The sequence below is a fragment of the Gracilinanus agilis genome, chromosome 4, assembly GCF_016433145.1.
Source record: "Gracilinanus agilis isolate LMUSP501 chromosome 4, AgileGrace, whole genome shotgun sequence".
Taxonomy (NCBI): Eukaryota; Metazoa; Chordata; class Mammalia; order Didelphimorphia; family Didelphidae; genus Gracilinanus; species Gracilinanus agilis.
This window is the reverse complement of record NC_058133.1, coordinates 122590440-122606909: the sequence shown is the minus strand read 5'-3', so window position 1 is coordinate 122606909 and position 16470 is coordinate 122590440. Positions and strand designations below refer to the sequence as shown.

The following is a 16470-nucleotide window of genomic DNA, read 5'->3' as shown; positions in this document are numbered from 1 at the left end:
GTCAGAGAGCATCTATCTCTGGAATACTGCATGCAATTCTAATCCATTCCCTTAAGAAGGACACAGTGTAGTTGGAGAAAAATCTAAGGCCAAAGATGTAGAGAATTATTTCTCTATGAAGTATATATAAAGTGTATGTGTTATATATATATATATATGTGTGTGTGTATATATATGTATATATTTCACATCACGATGCTTGCATGGTGCCTGTGATCTGGAAAATCTGTATAGAATTTTTTGGTCCTCCTTTCATGCCAGAGGAAAAAAATCTAAATTTTTCTTTTATGGGGTATTTACAGCACCTTATTGTAAAATTTAGGTTTTGGGTCATAGGATATATAGTTTCTACACTTTTTCTGTGTTGGCTACTTGCCTTCACATGTGGTCTGTGACCACCATATGTAGGCGAAATTGCACAGAGATGATTCATTCAGTCTTACCCCTGCAAGACTGGGTTCAGAAAGGGCTTCTTGGCATCCAGGCATTAAGTTAAATACTGGAAAACTGTCTATACCTGAACCCATAGAAGTCCCTTTATCTGAACACTGGTTCCTGTCCATCCCTGTTCCCAACATCAACACAAGTATATCCCTCTGAAAACCTTCGAACTAAGGGGGAGGGTGAACTCTACTATACAGATACACATATATCCATTAACCAAAAATACCTTGGGCTTCTTTTTCCCTCCATCTTTAAAACAGTTTAGCAATCATTATAACAGTTTTGGCAAGCCGTCTAGGAGTCGAACCTAGAATCTTCTGATACACTCTCAAAAAAAATTCCTATTTATTTCTTATGCCAACGCATGATTTATCAAAATTGCAGTAGGGAAAGTCATGATGTGGAAGGGATTCCTGTATACATATATGGCATACATGGAAAATATATGCATGTGCACATAGATAGTACACAGTTACCTCAAAAGCAAAGAGAATTGTGTTCAAAGTTTATGCAATTGTAAGGGATATTAAAACAAAGAACACCAACTTATTCGCTAAGTCCCTAAAACTAAGGCGTCCCCTCAGATACTTGAAAGATGATCAGGATTTTTGTCATTTGTCATCTTTCTGTATTACTAGCCTTGGTGTCTTGCACATAGTAGCATTTGAATAAATGTTCATTGAGTTGCATTTCAAGGAAATACCTTTTACTACAGGTGTGATAGATTCCATAAAAAAGGCTCAAAAAGGATAGAGATATATGCATGAATAATAATTGCATAATGAGTTAGAACCGGTTGTCTAAAGATCTATAACTGGTTGAGGTTGATATAACAGAAAATCAGACACATCCATCAAATGGCCCTTATTCTTACTACAAGAAATAGACACCTAAGTAAAATGAACCATATGTCTGACCAAGGTGGTAATCTTTATAGCCCTATTCTTAAGAAGTTATTTAATTACTTAGTGGTGAAAGGTGATTTGAAAAACCAGATTTCTTCCAGAAAAGAGAGGTTAACCAGAATAGTGAGAGACTCAAAATGATGGCATTCCTGGATGACTTGAAGAAACCAAGAATTTTTAGCCTGGAGATGGCAAAGGCATAAAAGAATTGAAATATTAAAGGACCATCTTCTAGAAAAGGGAGTGTGTTTGCTTTCTTTGGCTGGGCAGCCCCAAACTAGGAACATTGTATTATATGTATGAATATTGCTGAGAAGCAGATTTCCTCTTGGCATAAGAAAAAACTTTCTAGCCAAGCTCTCCCAAAGTGAACTTCCTTAGGAAGTAATGAGGCACTCCTTATCACTAAATCCTCCACTATGGATTAGATGACTGGCTTCCAGGGATAATATAAAGGGGATACATATTCAGCTCTAGGTAGTGCTGAATGACCTCTGAGATTCCTTCTGACTTAGAGTTTATCATGCTGTTTTAGTCATAATTTTATGAAAATCCATGCACTATCTTTCATTTGTTTCCCCTTGGGAACAAAAGCACACCCTTGACAGAGTTTGATAGGGCCAGAGTGAAATGTTTGTCCTAAAATAGAACAAACCTTTTTATATATTAAATCAGTGACTCTGATCTCACTGGCATCATGCTGAGTCTAATTAGATTTTCTTTGGCTATCCTCTTATATGTGAAAGTTTTTTCAGGAACAGTAACATAAAGGAAAATAAAAATAAACAATTTTGGTTAATAAAGTAATAAAGATTTCAAATTATATGTCTTTTGTATAAATAATCCATTCAATTCTGGTATAATATTTCTTCCTCCGTTCTACTTCCACCTTACCCCCACCTTAATGATATTTTCTGCTAAAATCAAGTATTTCTAAAGAAAGAGTAGTGGAAGGCTGAAAAAAATGTATAGAATATTATTTCTAAAGACCCAACTCTTTAGGAAAAAGATTTCTCAAGAAGTGAATTATTCTATTTGGCTCTGTTCCAATTGAATCTGCCATCTGGCAATTGTCTCAAGTACTCACTTCAACTCACCTGGGTAGACACTCACTGCCCTTATAGAGGTAATTCACTGAAATATATTTTCTTTACACAATAGAACATTGTGTTGATAATAATCAACACCTACTTGAGAGTCATTTTGTATGTAGGTTGCTAGTCATAGTCTATGTAACAATATTAAGGTACTGGGGACCTTTACTCTGATAAACCACATCAGCATCTACTCACTCCTAAAGATATTTAGAGTAATGATAACCGTAGGGAACATTTTTGTTTATAAAGTAATCTTCATATTTATTTCCAAGAAATGATTAAGGAATGAAAAAGAAGAACCTGGGAATTCCTTAGTGACAGCATCATAAAATGTTGACTGGAGCAAGGGGGAACTTAACTCATAAATGAAGCAGGTAGTCTTTTCCAAGTTATGAATCTGAGACCCAGTGAAAACCATCTTTAAGACCAGCCCTACCCCATCCCCCAAAAAACTCATTGATAAAATCTGGAATTCCTTTCTTTACATATTCATTTTGGCTAAACCAATAGAGCAACTGTTAAAATGCAAATGTTTAGTAGGACAATCTTTCTTTAACTGTACCTGTGATGTTACTAGTGATTTCCTGACAAGGAAACTTTATCTAGCAATTTGAATTGGCATCTGTTCTGCAATGTACAGGCTTAGAGAGTTGATTAGGGAACTGAGAGCTTAAGTGACTTGTCTGATATCACATAGAGAGTATCAGCATGAGAGACAAGATTTAGATCATGTCTTTCTCACTGAGAGGTCTGCTCTCTCTCAACCCACTACTCCATTATGCATCTTAGATACATTAATACCTTAGTTTTAATTAATTTTTTCTATCCAGGATAGGGATCTTGGATGATAAGATACAGGAAAGATACATTTGGATGGACAAAAAGAGGTTCAAAAAGATCTTAAGCATGAGTTATGGTAGTAAAAGCCAGTACAATAACATTCAACATCTTGAAAATGACTGGACAGTGGTAATGGAATGAGGTATAAAAGAGTGACAAAGAAATTTTCCCTTGTTCTTTACTATTATGCCTTAATTAAAAGTTTTCCTATTTGATTGATGGCTCATGCTCTAGTCAGTAGTCAATAAACATTTATTAAGTGCCCAGTTTGTGCCAGGCACTATACTAATCACTAGGGATAAAAATAAAAGAAAGAAAGACAATCTCCACCCTCAAGGTGCTTACAGTCTAATAATGGAAAATAATACACAGAAGGAAGTCAAAAAAGGACAGCAGGGTACCATAGAACACTCAGTGTGGGTGCATGATGTTCTTGGAGGCAAAACCAGGTAGAGTAGCTAGTGGGCAATGATGAGTTAACTGGAAAATTCTGAGCCCTCTATAAAGGGAAACTTTGGAAAAAGTTTACTGCTCTGCCCACCAGCCCTCCAATCAGAGGGCAGAGGCAATTGAGGTTGCCAAGGAGACATTGATTATCAAAGCTGAATAAGTCTCCATGATGATAAAATTCCAGGTGTTGAGTTTGTCTTGTTCATAGAGTAGAAATAAAAAATGGAACAACTGATGAGAAATAAAGATAGTTGATCTACTAGAAGAGAATATATGAATGGGAACTCATGCTATATTTTCATGATCATGATTATTCAAAATATCCTACACTGAATATTCACAATTTTAATAACTTTGTCTACTTCACTTCACAACTGCCAGTCTTTTTGATGGAGTAAGTATGACCTTGCCATTCCTTTAAATTATCAGGAAATATCTGAACTTGTTAAACTATTGAGTTTGATCCTAATAGGCAATTGTTCCTCCAAGGTAAACTTCTTGAGAGCAGGGACTGCCTTTTTGCTCATGATAGATATCTTAACAAATTTAGCTTAACAAGTAAATGCTAATTTAATTAATAGATAATTCTTTGATTGCTTTGATTAAAATAGGGAGTGTAGTTTTCATATGTGTCTGAGGAATGATGAAGGGAATAGCTAATATAATGGGAGAAGCTATCTGTTTAAATTCTTAGGTGGTGGTATCAAGCTTAAAGTATGCATTTACTTTAAGATCGTTATGAATTTGGGTTGCTTAGGCTAAAAAAGTCATTGTCAACAGGTCGGAGTACTAATAATGAGCCTCTGTACTTAGCAGAGCTGATCTTGAAAAAGAAGACTCAGTCTGGTGCCAGGGCCATATAAGAAGTCTTTCAATCATACTAGCAGCCAGAACTTATAATTCATAGTCATAACGTTCAAAAACTCAGGGTATCCTCCATGACCCAATGAGATATTACTTGGCAAAGATGAAGGATGATAAATGCCCATAGTGTGTGCTCTACTGGTATCCTTCCCATAAAGACAAAACTTTGGGTAGATCTTTCCTTGCTATCTGGGAGATATCTCCTGAAGACATGACACCACAGATACATTTGTGTAGTTAAATATCCCTCATCTACTTGTTTTATTCTCTAAATATTATTTTCACAAAGACTTAATAAACCTATTACAAAAAAAATCTATTACTAAACCTATTTTGAAAAAAGGAACAAAAAACTACAAAATATGACTTGTGGGTTTTAAAAAATAGGTTTGAGATTCCTTTTCTCAGTTCTAATAAAGATAATTTAGGGCTTTCTATTACAACTTATTCACATTAATCCTTTAAGCAAAAAAAAAAAATTCTTAACCTGGAAACTGTAGACCCTGAAGAATAGAAGTCTGTTGATAAATTTCAAGGGGTCCATGTACCTCAATGTTGGGAAGGGGGGTGGACTAAAATCTTATGTTCAGGCAAAAACTAGATCACCTGAATTATTTAGATAATTACTTCAACTGAGCCTCATAGTTGTAAAGATCAAGCTGGTTTTAGTTGTTGAGAAGAATATTTTCTACTTGCTCTGCCTTGTTCTTATTCTTTGAAACATAGCCCCAATCTTCATAATTCCAGACTGCCAAGAAAAGTAGAACAGCAATAGAGCATGTAGGTCTCTAAACAATTGATTATCAATTTAGTTGTGCTCCAACTTAAGAAAATCAAAATGTTATATGACAATTCAAACTAAAAATTATGCAGAAAATTAGGGGCTCATTATTCATAGTACTTAAAGAGTCTTTGTTCTGTAAAGGGTTTTCCCACAGAGACATTAGTTAGTTGCCATAATGTACTTATGATATGGTTCAGTAAAAAACTAATTTACATTAAACTTTTCAGTAATACTAGTACACAAAGTAAAATCTATCTATCTTGAGTGAGTTTCTTTTCCATTGTATGCACTAACACTTGAAAAGAGAGTTCAAAATGGTTAAAATTTTGAACTTAGTTCATTATTTATAGGAAATATTTTCTACTCACCTACCTCTGTGTTACTTTTAAATATTCTATGAGGAACTTCTGAAATCATCAGTAATTAACTCAGTGAGCAATAGTCTTTTCATCAGATAAGAAAGAGGACCTGGGTATGGAAGTATGCCTAATGAAGCTCCATTCTTTAAAAATAGCAAGTTAGCTAACTTTAGTCATTCCCTCCCATTAATTGTATGTTCATCTTCATGTCCATTTGCTCCTTGGAACAGAATGACTCACTGAAGATATTCCAGTGCCTTCCATAGTTCTCTCTCTTCCTGAATCATGCTATTAGTGATGTAATAGTACCTAGCTCTGACAGATTTTCTAGCCCAGCACCCACTCACATTCTGTGGCTCTGAAAGACAGAAATTTCTGGTACAATCATGATGGCATGACTTAGGAGGCAATCTCACAGGAAGGAATCCAATGACTCACCTTTGAAAAAAAGAATCTATTTATCTGCTCTCAGTCCTTGAATTGGGGAGGCTGGGAGGAATGATGCTTTTTTAATAGGCTAAAATTACCCTGCAACAGTTCTAGAACTTACCCCTGGAAGGGGATGGAGCATATGAGTTTTATTTAATTCAATTCAAAAAGCATTTATTAACTGTCTATGTGCAAAGCACTGAAATAAGTGCTAAGGTGGAGATGCAAAGAGGAAAACATAATCCTGCCCTTGAGGACCTTATAGTTTATTAAAATAACAAACATTTATTAAGTACCTACTATGTATCAGGCACTGTGCTAAGTGGTGGGGATATAAATATGGAAGAACAGTCTAAAGGGGGGAATACAAAATGCATCAGGAAGTTAAAAACTTAGAGGAATAAATTGTACAAAAAAGCAAGCCATTCCCCAATTGATAAATGGGCAAGGGACATGAACAGGTGATTTTCAGATAAAGAAATCAGAACTATCAATAAGCACATGAGAAAGTGTTCTAAATCTCTTATAATTAGAGAAATGCAAATCAAAACAACTCTGAGGTACAACCTCACACCTAGCAGATTGGCTAAAATGACAGCAAAGGAAAGTAAATGTTGGAGGGGATGTGGCAAAATTGGGACAAAATTGCTGGTGGAGTTGTGAATTGATCCAACCATTCTGGATGGTAATTTGAAACTATGCCCAAAGGGCTTTAAAATGACTGTCTGCCTTTTGATCCAGCCATACCACTGCTGAGTTTATACCCCAAAGAGATAATAAGGAAAAAGACTTGTACAAAAATATTTATAGCCGCACTCTTTGTGATGGCAAAAAATTGGAAAATGAAGGGATGCCCTTCAATTGGGGAATGGTTGAATAAATTGTGGTATCTGTTGGTGATGGAACACTATTGTACTGAAAGGAATAATGAACTGGAGCAATTCCATGTGAACTGAAAAGACCTCCGGAATTGATGCAGAGTGAAAGGAGCAGAACCAGGAAAATCATATACACAGAGAGGGATGCATGGTGGAAGAATAGAATGTAATGGACTGCTCTACTAGCAGCAATGCAATGATACAGGACAATTCTGAGGGACTTATGAGAAAGAATGCTATCCATATCCAGAGAAAGAACTGTGGGAGTAGAAACACAGAAGAAAAACAACTGTTTGATCACATGGGTTGATGGGGATATGCTTGGGGATACAGACTCTAAGTGATCACCCTAATGCAAATATAAAATAGGTCTTGATCAATGACACATGTAAAACCCAATTGCTCATTGGCTATGGGAGGGTGGTGGCAAGAGTGGAGGGAAAGAACACGAATCATGTAACCATGGAAAAATATTCTTAATTAATTAATTAATTAAAGTTTTCAAATTAAGAAAATCTTAGAGGAAGGGATAGTGACATCAGAGGACTGCATCATGGTGAGATATCTGAGCTGAGCTCTCTCTTTAAAGGGAAGTTTGGAATTCACATCCCCACTTTCCAATCAGAGAGGCTTGGTGTATTGAAGATTACATTTAAGGAGATTCACTCACACTGACTAAACTTAGCTGGAGGATGTTTTAGGTATTTTCCCCTTATCTTTTTCTGTTCACAACAGGAGATGGTGAACTGCAAGGGAAGTAGGAAGCAGTAAGGGCAAATACAGAGAAAAAACAATAGATAGAGGAACAGGCACTGAACTGAAAAGTGAAAATCAAGAAGAATTCTAAACTTTGTCATTAACTAGTTATAGGACCATAGGTCAGTTTCTTGATTTCTCAGTTTCCTTATTTATACATAATATTTAAACTAGACAATCTCCAACATACTTTACATCTTTATAAATAAGCTGTAGCCAATGGGTTTGTTTTCATTTTTTGACCAAGACAAGCATTGTCTAATCTAGATTGCTTTCCTAATCATAGTTTGTGTTACCTTATATTAAGTTACATAGTTCTCTAATTATTGGACTAAAAGTTCCTTGAGGAAAGAGGTGATGTCTTCTTTATCTTTGTATTCCACAGAAACTGACAATGTGGTCTATGTATTCTAAATGTAAGAGTGTGTGTGTGTGTGCGTGTNTGTGCGTGTGTGTGTGTGTGTGTGTGTGTGTGTGTGTGTGTGTGTGTGCTGTGTGTGCTTTGTTGTTTTGTGCCCATGTAAGTTTTGTTATTCCAAAATGATCTATCTAAATGAAGCTTGCAGAGAGGCAAAAACAGATATCTCCAATCTTTTCCACCCACTTTTATCTAAGGAAGACTTTCATTCCTTTCAGAAAAGGAAGCAATAGATTGGGCACAAAGGCCACTCTGTTCTCTGAGAAAGTAGCTTCAGGCTAGAATAAATTCTATCCATCTTCCCCCTAAATATTGTTAGTCATGGAAAAATAATTTCTAGGTTCAAGATGAGCTCTTGATCACTATCTCTTAGCATATGAGGAGTTCCCTAAGCTACATATGCAGGATTTTACTCCTTTTTTTCCACTAAATGCCAATTCTACAAAGAACATACATAATGAATAGCAAATAAACCCATTTATACTGAAGAATCATTTTATAGCTATTGGCAAACAAAAACCAGAAAAGTATACACATGAGAATATGCCTGAAAATACAGAGGGGATGAACTCTCCCATTGGAAGCAAGTTAGATCAACCAAGATAGAAAATTCCGGATAGGAACAAAATTAAGATTCTAGCTCTTCTACATGCCAGCTTCTTTTCAGTCTTTCTCTTTTGTTAGAGACATGGAAAAGTCTAGAACCATGAGGTTTTTTCCCTTCAAAGATAGAAGCCAGAAATTAAGAATACCTTTTCTCCTAAACTCTTGACACTTGTCCCTTCACACAGGCAAGTAATATTGATCTCTACCAATAGGAGAGCCTTTAATGGACTTTAAGAGGAGAATTACAAAAGCATATAATAAATATTTGTTGAATTAAATTGATATACATTTTAAAAATCAGGCAAGAAACATAGGATAGAAGAAGATTAGAAGTTTAATAATAATTATTATGATAACCTTCTGGCTTAATTCTATTTATAAACAAATTATGATCTTTGATCTGAAAAGATTAGTGTTCATTCCCTTTATTCTTGCCCCACCCCCACTCTAAAAGGAAACCAGATTGTTATATTGTGTCCCATTTGTCTATTCCTATTCTACATATGTAAACTACTGAAAAATCAGTTTTATTATGCCTCTTTGAAACTTCATTTCTTTCCACATCTATTAAATAGTAAATGTGTTACAGTACAACATTAGTGTAAAAAGGGTGCTCTAGGACTCTAGAACCTCTTACTACCTTAGATTCAAGAAAGGATGTTTTGAAAAATCAGAGTTATGCAAATATGTCTTGAGTTCTCAATCAATTATTCTTCATCTACAAACTAGGAAGCATAAATGAAATCACTTAGCTTTTAAAAAAAGACAGAAGAGCAAGCTAAATGACAAAGGGAAACCTCCCACCTCCATATACAAAGAAGCACAGTGATCCACAGATTACCATGCCTTGAGTGGGAAAGAGAATATTCTCTGAACAACTCATGGAGCATAGTGGGGAAAACAACTTCCAGAATGAGAAGACTGCTAGAGCATGATGACAACAGCTGCTTCTAGGATGAAAAGCAAATGCAAAATGAAGAGAATGTCTCTATTAGAAGACTGAGCCAATAAAATAAAGTAATCCTGGCAAAAAAAAAAAAAAAAAAAAAAGACTGAGCCAATCAAATAGATAAGGACAAGAGTCTAATCAGTGGAAAAATTCCATTTGTATTAGTGAACCTGCATCAAATTTTTTAAAACAACTGAAGAAGAATAATCAGATTTTTTTTTTAATTTCACCAACTGGGAGTTTTGCTAACCACAGAAAGGATCCTCTTTGTCACAATAACTAGGCATACTGCTAAGTCTCCAATTCACCTTGGCCATTGTGAACTTCACACAACACCAGAGGGAGCTCCTAGGAAGTGCCAAGTCTTCTCTGGTTCCCAGAAAGTAAATGACTCAACCCGTTTCTCATTGGCAGCTGTTCATGTTGTTAATGTAGTCGATGTGATCAGTGTGGATTTATCCAATCAGATTAGCTCCAGAGCCTTCTCTTCTCTTTAAGTAACCTGTATTTCACTGAAGCTTAATCACAGGATAAGTTCACCAAGTAGGAGACCAGATAAGCATGCTAACTATATACAGTTTCTTTACTCCTAAGTATAGACACAACAAAAGACATAAAATTGCAGTATGGAGAATGACATTGCAAGCTATTTTTGTGGATAAGCAATTCTGGCTGGGAGAGATTTAATTTAGACATAGCCATGCCCCACAGACAAGAGATTCATTTTTCCTTTCCTTCTCCAACTTTTTGGTATCATCGACAATCCCATAAGTTCTTTGGACAGTGTGACATATTCTCAGGTAGCATTGCTCTGGTCCTTTTCTTGCCAGTTTTTGGAATTGGATTTGGAGAAAACCTCTTATGTCTTTTCTTCAGAATTGTACCAATATTTAAAGGGATGGTAATCTCATGGACGACTGTTGGCTGATGTTTAGGCTTTTGTTTGGTTAGGTTTTCTACTAAGCTCTGAGTCCACTTGGCTCAGATTTTAAAATGATTTATTGATGCTGTCTGACTCGAGTTGTGTGTCTGTTCTAATTCTACTAGACTTAAGTGCTGCTACTCAGACAGAAGGCCATCAGGACAGTGCTGTGAATTGAACTGAAAACTGGATTCTACTGCCAGGCAAGAGCCTGGATCATGTTTCGCCAATAGGCATTTGCTTCCAACAAGAGATTGTGTGTATGTGTGTGTATGTGTGTGTGTGTGTGTGTGTGTGTGTGTGTGTTCTTATTTATTTTTTGGCTCCCCATGACATCCCTGAGGACTCTATTCTTAAGCCTCTATTGTTAGCGATTTTATGTTGCCTTTGAGACAAGTTATTCATAAGAAGAGGGACTGGCTTTCACTCTTATGCTGATGAAACCCAGATTTATATTTCACTTAAGCCTGATATTGATTCTCCTGTCTCTGTGTTGGAGGCTTGTTTGTGGGACATAAAACGCTAAATGCAATGAAATCTCCCCTAGCTGAATGCAAATAAAGTGGAAACTCTTGGTCCCAAGCCATTCACAGATCTTTGAAAATGGCCCTAGGTTTCAAAGTTCATGTTGGCTAGGTACAACAGTTCTGTAATTTGGGATGAACCAAAGTCCCAAACACTGACATGTTACTGTTTAATCATCATTGGCTTGCCTAGGCAGCTGAATCTCAGATTTTCTAATAGTGTTCAAGTGATCCACAAGGAATGGGCTGACCCACTGTAAAAGATTTATAATGGATATAGACAAGAGTCTCACAGGATGGGCAGGCATGGATAGTTTGTTATCTGCATTACTACAGGGAATTCCTATATCTTTGAGATCACAGATCTATCTTTGAATCAAAGACGTGAAGGGAGACGAGGGAAGACTTATTTTTCCTTTCTGCCAAAAGTTCAGGATACTGAAGTATTTATAAGGATTTATATTCTGTGTAAGGAGAGAATGTCTACAGCCTTCTCTGTGTGGAGAACTTAAACAGGCACTAAGCAGTGGAGATGGGACAAGAAAAGGGAATAAGACAAGAATGTTTTTAAAGAATTTTAAAAATACAGTCTATATCTTCAAAAAGTGAAGTAATAAAGACTCCTTTTTCAAAGCAATAACATAAATGAAAAAGATTCCAACTGTATCAATGGATTACTAAGCAAAAGAGAGAGTTAAATGGGGCTACCATGTTCCAGCATCCCCCAAGCCAATATGCTTAAGAATTCCTTCCCTACACCAGGCCTGGTATGTGTCCTGACAGGTAAGAAGCATATAGGAAACCAAAGAGTCACTACTATACCAGAGAATGTAAAGAGACACCCTAGACATCTCTTTGACCCAATTTCTCTCTTCTATTTTATTTGACTAAAACCTCCTCTCCGCACCCCCATACACACATATGCCATTGTTTAACACAGTATTCAGGACACAATTGTCACAATAAATTGGTCGAATCATCGCTGTATTTCCTCCCATTTCTGCCCTACCACTCACACCAGTCTTACTGAACAGATTGTCAATTATTGGTGACCTATAGGTATGTACGTAATGCATGACCCTCCCACATCTTAAGATGGTACGTGCAACCCTGTACTTTTATATCTCATTTTATTGGTGGAATTGGTTCATGGACCTGCTAGCTCTTGGCATGCCTGTGGTCTGTGATTATTGACAAACTACTAAGCAAATGTGAAGGTTTAAGTAGGATTGGAATTAAGTACTGGGCCTGGCACTGACTAACAATGTGTTTTCACTAAATTCTAAATAAATAGTTCTTTTCTTCTGGCCTGCCTGGAAGCAGTCACAATACTTAGTCTATTTTGAGAGTAAAACAAAATTCAAGCATTAAAGTATCTCAAATCTATATCCTGGGAATAAATTGACTTGAAGGGCCCAGTCATCGTATTTAAGAAGAGAGTTGAGACTTCTTCTTGTTTAATTGATTTATCTTTCAATGCAAAGATCTAATCATTGCTCAGATGCCTATAAGCATCTAGGAGTGTGTATAGTACAAAGAAAGATAGCAGAACACAAGGGAGAAAATAAAATTCTCTCGTGAAGACTTTTCCATTTGTTTCATGACTCACTAAAGAAATTTAATTATCAGTAAGGAAAGGAAATAATTAACCCACAGATTATTAGAACTGGAGCATATCCTGTAAATATTGTCATATTCCATTTACACATAAGGAAACCAAGGTCCAAAGTCTCAGTTGTGGGTGTGAGTTGCCCAATACCCAAATTTATTGAGACTCTTAGTTTTTAAAGTCTCAGAATTCATAAGAGAGTAATGTTTAGAACTGGAATAGGTCTTAGGAGGAGTCAATTTTCTTTTGGGGAGTAAATATGGTTTTGTTATGCCCACCTAGCTGATGGAGTGAAGTCACAATGTATGCTCAAAGGTTTGTATCAAGATATATATAGTTATATAGATATCAAGATATATCAAGAAATTTAATGGGAATTTTGGGACAGTTTTGCAGAAGCTACAGATGATACTCAAAGGCCAGCAAATGACACAGAAAAAGTTTAGAAACTCAGAAATACATACTTAACCCCAAATTTACACTAAGGTACTGCAACCATGCTATGCAAAGAAAATATAAAAATTCAGACTTCTTCTCTGGTGTGAAGAGAGGACCAAAAAATGTATGCAGATTTTCCAGATCGTGAGGTTACTACCTCCCTAACTTCCACAAGGTGAAAGGAATAACTGTAATTAGTTTAGCAATTATCCAATTTCTAGCTAGAAAGACTTTAGATGTATTGTCTAAACATTTGATTCTATAAATATCAATCTGTTAAATATTAAACACCTGCTATGTGTCAGGCATTATGCTAAAGGCTGGGAATACAAAAAGGAAGAAAAGTAGCCCCTGCCCTTGAGGAGTTTATAATCTAATGGGATTGCATTCATATGGAAACTGGTGCCCAAGGGACTTAAGTGACCCAAGGTTACACAGTAAGGAGAGCCAGAATTTGATATAAAATTCTAGATCTCAGATTCCATGGTCACTGAACTTCTCACTGTTCCATGTTGCCTTAAGATTCTGTTCAAGTAATTAGTCATCTCATCTCAAATCCTCTTTCCTTCCATGTGAGCCAACACCCTTCCCAAGCACCCCTCTGGCAAAGCCACATTTGGCATATTGCTTGCTCTCCTCACATGTTCAAAAGGTATGACAGGCTACCCTTTAAAAAGACATTAGTGTGAGTGCCATAGGAAAATCTCCTCCAAGGTTGTAGATGAATTGATATGATTTCCTTGATTGTATCTTTATATTTATGAGGCATAATTTATGAGCACCAGAAAGCATACTGAAATGAGTGATGACTAAGGACAGCCAAAGTAATAAATCAGGAACACTGAAAGAAGTGGTGATTTTGATCGAATCTATTGAATTAACTGTTGGCCTTAGCCATTACAAGTATTGGAAAGACCTTTTAATATCTGTTTATCTCCCTCGTGGGAATACAGTAACTATCTCATTATATGCCTATAGGAAACAAATTATTAAATTGTTTGCTTGTCAGTGTGAAACCTGTTTACTCTTCTTATTAATTACTAGCCTGGCTGTTCATATTGGACTTTTGCTTAATTCTAGTCATGAGTTTTCATCAGAATATATTCACACGATGCTTTAAAAAAAAAGTAGTATGGCCTCATGGTGACATTGATATGAGCATATCTCCAGAGCTACTGCTGTTTCTCAGGAATGGGAGCGGGACTGCATAAAATGGCAGACCAAAGCAAATGGTCCAACTTTTAAATCCTTTGCATTTCCTAATCCATGAACTCTTACAGTAAAGGTCCTGATGTCCTAAAAGAGTTACGTATAAAAAGACAGATTAACGCCTACCTTTTTTATATAAACTCCCTACTTTGTGAGTTCATTAGAAGTCCCCGGATTGTGGTTCTTTGTAGCTTTCCAGATTATAATCTGTCTGTTCTAATTAAAGACCCTTATTATTGCTATTTTTTTAAGTACAACTAGAATATAACACAAAGAGCCATTCTTATTTTTGAGAGTTGGCAGATTGCTTTTTTATCAATGAGTAAATTTGGTTTATTCAGTTTCTCCCATATAGATCTATATATGGAAAAAATTTAATATGAGTAATATACAAATATATGAATAATATGAATATGTTAGTAATATTAAATTATATTTTCACATATTCATGTATGTCATATGTGTCCAGTAAGTATATAAATATCTATAGGTAGATAACTATAATTAGATATAGATATAAGTAAATCAAAGCCCCAAGTTGAGTTTTTATATCAAAACAAAACTCTAAGGGGTGATTTGGGGGAGCTTAGATAATGTAGTGGATAGAGCACTGGACCTGGAGTTAGGAAGCCCTGAATTCCAATTCAGCCTCAGACATTTACTAGCTTTGTGACATTGGGCAAATCATTTAACTCTATTGCCTCAGTTTCCTAACATATAAAACAGGGATAATTATAGCATCTATGTCTCCAGGGTTGTGTTGTTGTGAGGATGAAATGAGATAATAATTGTAAAGCATTTACCCTAGTGCCTGGCACAGAATAAACACTATATAAATGTTAGGAATTATTTTTACAGATGTCATTGTTATCTAAATGTCTTCCTACAATACAGAGGATGAAGATGGGCTATGATATATTACCATAGACAATTTCATCTAAGCAACACCATAAAAGGTGTTATCAAATTGGTCAGGTAGCTAAAACAAGTGATAATCAATGGGTAGCCCATGGGCTCTGATATCCAAGAGAACTAGACATAGATTATCAGTGTGTGGATAGCTCCTGTGGAGTATATATGGAAAAGACTAGCCAAAAGTCACAAAGGATGAAAAGGTGTGGATAGATTGTGTCACATTCATTTGAATGTAGTAGTCAAACCAAAGAGATCATAGAACCATTGAATTGCCACGTTTCCCCAAAGTCTTAAGCTATTAAAGTTAAAAACTGAGTTAAGATTTTGGGAACACTATAAAAGGGAAGAAATTACGTATTCTGGACCATTCAACAGGACTTATGAACTTTGCAAGCAAGGAAAATTCAATCCACCCCAACAAACATTCTTAAAATACTGAATACTCTATTGGGTGATGAGGCCAAAAAAAGATTTAGATAATGGCTGGTTTCTTCCCTCTTTGAGCTTATAACCTTGTAGATAAAGATGTCATATACACAAATAACTTACTTTCACAATTCAAGAACTCAAAATTCCCTTGGTACAGATCATCCTTCTGCTAACTCAGATCATGACCCCTGCACCTTTGTAAATGGTCTTTGATAGCTGATATGGCCAAAAAATTAATCATTGCCACCAGCCCTGTAATGAGATTCTCTACAAGAAAAGCTGGACTGCTGTTCAGAAGGCATATGAAATAAGTCACAGAATACATTCTCAAAGCTTTTCCAATTTGGATAGACCTACCAGAACTTCAATTCTACGCTCATAGACTTTTAGAATCCAAGGTCACATCTCTCATAATATGGCACCAGAGGAGGACTTTTGTCTTATAACATGTGGGAATAACTATAAAACAAAATAAGATGATAAATTCATTAAGGAAGTATAAAATGTATTATATAAAGATTGAGAAAGGAAAGGTCATTATTGATTAGGAGAATCAGAGAAGGCTTCTAAGAGCGGGTGGTATTTGATCTGAATCTTAAAAGACAGGTATAAATTTAACAGGCATGCCATTTCTGGCATGAAGAG

The 16470-nt window shown here is 35.8% G+C and overlaps 1 protein-coding gene across 1 annotated transcript in view; it reads left to right on the top strand.

The window, feature by feature from the left end:
• USH2A (usherin) overlaps nt 1–16470 on the top strand; it is a 1059501-nt gene that overhangs the window by 994767 nt on the left and 48264 nt on the right. The window lies entirely within an intron of this gene.